At 35.6% G+C, this 8,542-nt stretch overlaps 1 pseudogene; it reads right to left on the bottom strand.

Annotated features, from left to right (window-relative positions):
• Positions 1-1,094: 1,094 nt before the first annotated feature.
• LOC111912510 (DNA mismatch repair protein MLH1-like) lies at positions 1,095-4,511 on the bottom strand (annotated as a pseudogene).
• Between the last annotated feature and the right edge of the window lie 4,031 nt (positions 4,512-8,542).

Here is an 8,542-nt window from a genome sequence, read left to right as displayed (position 1 = left end):
TTCCCCTTTCTGTCCATACTTTTGGGTAGCTGCAGGGTAGTCTCCAGATGTGAATTTTGGTGAGTCTTGCATGGTTGAACCATAGCCACTTTTCCCTTCTAACATAGAAGGTCCAGCGCCTTTGCTACTTGTAGCTGGAACCTGAAAAGATGACAATAAAATTTATTGAAGCATAATCTAATTCAACATTCTTAACTAATAATTTGATTCTGAACATTTTAATTTAGGTTGAATGTTTTGGATTCGTGTTTGTCATATCCATCTAATATAATGAAGAGGTGTGGATTCAATATAGGAGCAACCCTTCTGGTCATACACGAACTACTGCATCTAAATCAATTAAGTACGTGAGAAGAGCACAAGAACCAAAATAAGTCAACAACACATTCAGAAATGAAAAAGATGTTCTGACTTGATATATACCTGCTCTCACAACCACTTCGATTCCAGATATATACCTTCTCTCACAATTATCAGAGAATAAACTTAAGGATAATGAGCTGATGAAAGTTAGGGATAGTTAGGTAAATTCATAGGTGTTTATATATACCTGTGAATTTTCGCTGCCACTGGCAATAAAGGTGCTATTGACCCCACCAAAGCAAGAACGAATGACTTATTTATGTTGCCTATGGCCCTTATATCTCAAAGGTTTTTCCCATAACCCTTCAACATCCCACATATGAATCTCTTGGCTATTAAGATTAACAATCAAATACTTGTTGTCACCAGAAACCGTAAGAGATGTAATCGGGTGTTCTTCAGAGATAACTCTTTCAGCATTTGTAGCCACGTTTAGTATCTGAATATGTTTATCTGAAAAAATAGTAATAAGATATTCACCATTTGGAGTAACAGCAATATCTAACACCTTTGGCATCCGTGTTCCTCTCCATGCTTTAATCTCATTGCCTTCACAATCCCACATGCAGATGCCTTTTTTAGGGTCTGAACTCCCATAGACGAGTCTCTTTGAGTCTGGGAACCAAGCACACGAGCTAACAAGGAACCTGTTATCACCAAATGTGTGCTTACATGTACTTGTTTCCACATCCCAAAGCGTAATACTTAGAGTAATTTTATCAAGTTATATGTCAATCTTGATCAGCTATATTCATATCAAAAGCAGGCTGTACAATCAAATGATACAGTTCTAAAACTTCTTAGTCATCCAATACTTAGAGTAATTTTATCAAAAGCAGGCTGCACAATCAAAAGCTACACTCACGGACCAACATGTAACTTACTGTAATATTTATAAATATTTCTTTCATTCACGATAAAATGATAAAATTTACCTGAGGAAATACATAATCATGATGTGCATCGCGTATAGATGGCACAAGAATCACACGTGCAGCAGAGCCCATATATTCCACATAATCTTGAAGCTGAGGAACAATTGATATATAAAAAATCAAGGGAAAAAGTGGAAATAAAAGTGTTATAGGTAAAAATAAAGGAGCAGTTTAGACGATTATACCCTCCTAAGGATCTCAAGACGGTATAAATCATCATAAGTCTTGTTTAAAGCTCCTTTCTTGATCTCGGGGTGCTCTGAATCAATGAAAAGCCCTTACTGTTAATGAGTTAAATAGAATGATTGTTAGTTTAGAGTGGTTTTGATTTTCGAACAGTTACAGGGTTAAAATTGCAAATTCTCACCAGTATAAGCAACTGAGGCTGCTTTCTTTGTGCATATGCAAAAAGATCAGAGAGTGGCTCAAAGAATAAGTTGTCATTCGTGGTGTAAGGGCCTGAAGTAATAATATGCTCAAAGATGACATGGATAGAATCAGAGAGAATCCAGATAGTAAAAAAACCCATGAAGAAAGTATGGAATAAATAAAATAAAAAAACATACTTGAACCATTGTAAACTGAAATGTTTCTTCTTCTTCAGGTTGTGCCCCACATATCCAAACCCTCTGCTTGTAACAATTATAAATCCCAAAACAAAGAATTATAAAAGAATTTATTGATAAAATATGGTTAGTATAAAATCTACTTGGCACTTGGCAGACACCATTATTTGCAACAAGTAGAGCATGCATGATCAATATCTATGGTCCACCTTCATGAGGAGTGTTACCCAGTTTTTATATGGAAACAGAGAGATCCTAAATTCGCACCTCAAAGAATTCAAGCCACAACTGCTTTCATTGGGTCTAGAAGGCTTAGCTTGCAAATAAGCATGCATCCTCCCAGAAGGATCCTGTGAATTTGTCCGCACCATCTTATTTACAGGTATTTTTCCGACCCTTTAAAATATATGAAAACAAGTTAGAACATGAAGAGATATATCAAGTGAAAAGTAAAAAAGAAGAGCATCACTACACTTGTATAGTTGCATACCAGAAGTTGATGTGTTTACACAGGAAGCTTTGTTTGCAGATATTGAACTAACAGGAGAGCAATCCACTGCTTGTTCAAACACATAAAAGAAATTATATATTAGATGAACCAAACCAAAAAGAAAAGCAAGCTCTGACACTTCTATAATCAAAAGACTACCTGTTGCTCTTGATATGTGCTTGGCTCGTTTAAGTTTCCTAGCTTCATTTCTATCACCGATTGTATCTTCTCAATAATAACCTCCTGGTTCAAAAGGCTCACCTGTATAAATTTATAAGCTCAAGTTTAGAGTAACTAAGGATGTATTCATCACATACGGAAAACCCTAAGTATACAGACCTCATTCATTTTGTCTTTCATGCATTGGTCTGTTACACATTTTTAAAGTGGTAAAATTATAAAAGCACTTTGTATAAGTCAAGAAGAAATAATATAGAAATCATGCAAGAAACATCATTACCTCTCTCTTTGTGGGATGCACGTTAACATCAACATGCTCGGGAGGCAAGATAAGTGACATATATATGAAAGGTTTTGATGCTTTGGGTAAAGTTGCAGCGTAGATGATTTCAATTTCCCTCTTCAGAGCAGTACATTCGACTAATCTTTCTTTGAAAAAGTGAGGAAAAGTTAGGTTATAATAAGAACTAAAATATCAGGAAGAATGTCAATAAATTTGCACAAGTCAAAATTCAGAAGTTCAAGGGTGTCAATTATCACTCAACCACACTAAAGAAAGAAGTGCTAGGGCATATTCACTTTTTCTTTGTTTTTTTGTTACTTGTGTGTGGTTTCTCAAATTTAGAGGGGAAGGGTTTTGATGGTTTCTCAAAGTTGTGTGATACATAACACATACCATTGATGAAGAGAACCATGGTAGTCTTCTTTGTAGAGTAACCAGAGTCGGATATAAAGCCATCCATTTCAAAAACTGAAGTAGATGGATTAGCATCTGAAGCTAGCCTCTATCTTCATCAGACTACAAGCAACTGAGAGTCCATACACATATATGATTGCATCCAGCCTTGTAGACATAGCAACTGAGTGAACATCGGTTGCACCAGCTCCATGCTAAGAATCGGATAGTGGATATGTACAAGACATTAAAACCAATATTAAAAATGTATGCAGTATGCCTCCCAAGATTATGGAACAAAACAATTAGTTAAACTACTCACCTTTCTGCAGGAGAAGCTCATGTTTTTATGATGAATGGCAAACCGACGAAGTAGGTCAACAATTTTTTGATAATCATCAACAAAGTTCTGGAGAGTTTTCCTTCGTGCAATCATGTTATAAAATAAATTCTCAATCTGGTAAAAACACACACATCATCTAATCAAAAAGAGGAGTAATGTCACATAATAACAAAGATTTAGTAAGATCAAAATTCACCTGTCAATGAAGCTCATTACCATGGAATTCTCATTTTTTCGATTACTAATCACAGATGAATGCCAAGTCGCGGAAAATGGAATGAAGCCATTAGGAATGTCAGTTGGGTTGCTCTGCATTAGCAGATATAATTTATTAGAAAAAGGAATCAATCAGCAAATGATTAGAAAAAAAGATTGAAATATATAACTGATTACCTGCATTGTGTTCCTCTTGCTCTTATGCATTTTATACTTGATATTGCTCCCAAATGAATACATTCGTGAAGATACTTTGAAGCAACATATCCACAGTGAACAGGCTGTGCAATAATTTAAAAAAAAAAAGACTTGGTGAGCAAAAAAGATTATAAGTTCTTGGAGATTTCAAGAATATCAGATTTGAGATTACCTTCTCATAGAATTTGCATTCCCCCTAACCGAGTTCGTTCAAGTGGAATCTTTCAAGAATATCAGAATTGTGGATTCGCCATTAGAGCAATCGAAGTGCACATACACATGTTTTATGAAAAAACCCTAAGTCGTTGGTGTCTGAAAAAAGACTAGTCGATACCTTGTACCAAAAAACCCTAAATCGTTATGAGAGAGGAATGATGCCTGAATCGCTTTGTTGAGAATCACCGAGAACAACACCGATCAAAACCCTAAATCTTCGAGGAGTTGCAGTCTCCATAACATCCGCCGCACACAATAACAATTTCATGAAAGGTGGATTTTGTATGTTGATCAGGGCGGCATCAGATGGCAAGACGGTGGTTCTCATGGAGAATTTTTATTTTGAGAACATGTTGAAGGTAGTGGAGATGGTATCGTCGTCGTGCCGGCCTGAAGAGTCGGGGTGGGTAAGGGGCGGAGACGATGGAGACATATATTAGAGAACATATCGAAATGAATGTTGAAGAAGAAAGCGGTGTTTAAAATTTTTGGGGATTTCATTTTCCCTCTAGGAGGAGAAGAGAGATGCGCGTTTCTAAAAAAAAATATAAAACGACATTCATAGAAGACGCTCATTTTAGATAAAGTGCCCTCCATGTTTTTAATTTTTTTACATTAGACACTAATTTAAGGGCACGCAATAATGCGTGACCTAAATCCTTAAATTTTTTGAAGAGATAACACGTTTTTAATGTCACTCTCTTTTGCGTAACATATATCACTGAGTGTCGTGGTTTGCGCGTCGTAAAAGGTTCTTTTTCTTGTAGTGATATCTGTAGTAATGATCATGGATCTAGATCTACATTAAAGATTTCGTTTTAGAGTCTACCAGTTCTTTTAGGTTCATATTTTTGTTTCATTTTTGTTTTTTCTTTGTTTTAATTTTTGTGTTCTAACATCTATGATTTCTAAGAGACGTTTTTAATTTGTCACATATTCATGTTGTACTCATTTCAGTTCTTATTTGTTTTATTTTACTGACTTTTTTCTTATAACTTCTTAATCGTTTTTGCTTTCAAGGTTGAATTATTGAGATGGGCTTATGAAAGATTTTCTTTAGCTAAGAGTTTCTTCATATATCCAAGATAATGCTTTTAGTTCAGTTTTATGGTGCACATATTGATCAGTTCAAGAAGCTGGAAGAAGATGTCTACACCCCCGATGTTTTGGACACATGTAACACTATGCTTGGTCGGTCATGATTTTTTTTGTTATATCCCATTTGTGTTCCATTTGTATCACCCATATACATAATACAAAGGAGTTATAATTTGAGTTTTCATAAATTTGTGTTGATCTATTTGTAACATTCAAGTTTTGGTAAGTTTCACTTTTGGACCCTAATGCAATTTCTTTCAAATTTGGTCCCTTGGTTAGTACATGGGGGCATACTCAATGGGTACGCCTAGCGTACTAGCCATAATTTGGCCACAAGACTTAACCACATACGCGAGGCGTACGTGGAGTACGCATGTCATACGTGAGTCTAAGACAAACCCTAATTTTTAGGTTTTGCACCCTATTTAAACCTCATTATAGCCTCATTTGGACATGCTTAGCCAACCTCCATCCTCTTTGTCCCAGAGAACGAAACCCTAAGTGTGTTAGTGAGTTTGTGAGCTTGATAAAGAGAATTTTGGTGTCTTAAGGTGAAGAAGAAGAAGAAAAGCCCTTGGAGAAGTTCATTGAGCTTGTAGATCTAGGATGACTTCCACATTTGCAAGCTTTTTGAGGTAAAAAGATTACATCTTTATGCTATCTTATGTTAGATCTATTTTAGGGAACATTTGTGCATCTTTTTGAGTCCTTTGTATCAAAGGAGAACTTTTGATCTACTCCAGAGGCTATGAATGCTAGATCTTAGCTCCTTTCAGTCCCCAAGCTCATAAAAATGTCAACTTTATGGAGCATTTGGACCCATGCATGTTTTAAGACCGTTATTAAACTCTTTTTGAGCTCTTGAGCCCCATTAAGCCATGCATGTGTGTAAACTTACCAACTTTATGTGTTAAGTGGTCTTATAGAATCATATATGAGAGTTTGGCTTGAAGTCTCAATGGAATAAGTGTTTAATGGAGTAGGGTGGCAAGCTAAGGAGTACGTTGGGCGTAAGCAGCTGGTACGCTGCGTGTACTAGCTTAATTGAACATAGAACTTAATTGAACACATCAATTGAGTCCTGACTGAGCCCGTCACATAAATCAAAACAAAATCATCGTGGGGCCCAAGATATCGCTTTCAATCCTCCAAGGATTAAAAGGAACAAATAAACTTCGACTCATATGCTTGTACTAACTACTCGTTAAATCATACACAATTGCACGTTTTATAACATCAAGTTACTTATGCATTTTCGCACTATCAATGTACAACCAACTCATAGTCAACAACTCATATATCTCATTTTGAAGACTTATATGATATTATCGTCTCACAATCACTCGTGATAAATTCCATGAAGTGATTCATGTGAGCGTGAGTTTAGTCCAATACTCAGACCTTATGAGCACTCATGAATGTTGTAACAACATAAGTGATCCATGAAGTGATTCATGTAAGCGTGGGTTTAATCCATTTTTATCCAGTAGTTTGTTTCCCGATTTCCGATTTGTTTGGCATAGAACTTAATTGAACACATCAATTGAGTCTTGACCGGGCCCGACACATAAGTCAAAACAAAATCATTGTGGGGCCCAATATATCACTTTCAATCCTCCAATGATTAAAAGGAACAGATAAACTTCGACTTATATGCATGTACAAACTACTCGTTAAATCATACACAATAGCACATTTTATAACATCAAGTTACTTATGCGTTTTCACACTATCAATGTACAACCACATTTATAGTCAACAACTCATATATCTCAGTTTGAAGACTTATACGATTTTATCGTCTCACAATCACCCGTGATAAATTCCATGAAGTGGTTCATGTAAGCGTGAGTTTAATCTAATAATAATACCTTATGAGAACTCATGAATGTTGTAGCAACATAAGTGATCCATGAAGTGATTCATGTGAGCGTGGGTTTAATCCATTTTTATCCAATAGTTTGTTTCCCGATTTCTGATTTGTTTGACATAGAACTTAAATGAACACATCAATTGAGTTCTCACCGGGCCCGGCACATAAGTCAAAACAAAATCATCGTGGGGCCTAAGATATCGCTTTCAATCCTCCAAGGATTAAAAGGAACATATAAACTTCGAATTATATGCTTATACTAACTACTCGTTAAATCATACACAATAGCACATTTTATAACAACAAGTTACTTATGCGTTTTCGCACTATCAATGTACAACCACATTTATAGTCAACAACTCATATATCTCAGTTTGAAGACTTATACGATTTTATCGTCTCACAATCACCCGTGATAAATTCCATGAAGTGGTTCATGTAAGCGTGAGTTTAATCTAATAATAATACCTTATGAGAACTCATGAATGTTGTAGCAACATAAGTGATCCATGAAGTGATTCATGTGAGCGTGGGTTTAATCCATTTTTATCCAATAGTTTGTTTCCCGATTTCTGATTTGTTTGACATAGAACTTAAATGAACACATCAATTGAGTTCTCACCGGGCCCGGCACATAAGTCAAAACAAAATCATCGTGGGGCCTAAGATATCGCTTTCAATCCTCCAAGGATTAAAAGGAACATATAAACTTCGAATTATATGCTTATACTAACTACTCGTTAAATCATACACAATAGCACATTTTATAACAACAAGTTACTTATGCGTTTTCGCACTATCAATGTACAACCAACTCATAGTCAACAACTCATATATCTCAGTTTGAAGACTTATACGATATTATCGTCTCACAATCACTCGTGATAAATTCCATGAAGTGATTCATGTGAGTATGGGTTTAATCCAATACTCAGACCTTATGAGCACTCATGAATGTTGTAGCAAACTACTGCTATGTATAAACACATTAGACAATCTACAAGCCAAATTCATGAAAATCTTTCCTCAATACCTACTTCAATGTTTGATCGACTATGGATAGTTTGAATAATATTATTATTCTGGAAGTCAAAACATGCAAAATGAAACAATAGTAAACAGTTGACACAAGATAGTAACTTTACTCATAAATAAAACTCCTTTTATTTAATCATCAAATGTTAATTACATTTTATCTATTACAAGTTTCTAAACAGCTATCTAATATCGTCCTTCAGCCCAATGCTCCTTGCATGTTGCAAGTGTTTAACCCTACTCAGTCCCTTCGTAAGGGGATCTACTGGGTTTTCCTCTGACGATACCCTCTTTGCTACGAGGAGTCCTTCTATCCGATGTCTTATGAAGTGATATTTTTTGTCGATATTTCT

Source organism: Lactuca sativa, chromosome 9 (genome assembly GCF_002870075.4).
Source record: "Lactuca sativa cultivar Salinas chromosome 9, Lsat_Salinas_v11, whole genome shotgun sequence".
NCBI lineage: Eukaryota > Viridiplantae > Streptophyta > Magnoliopsida > Asterales > Asteraceae > Lactuca > Lactuca sativa.
The sequence above is the reverse complement of the archived record's forward strand: the minus strand, read 5'-3'. Positions and strand labels throughout refer to the sequence as shown.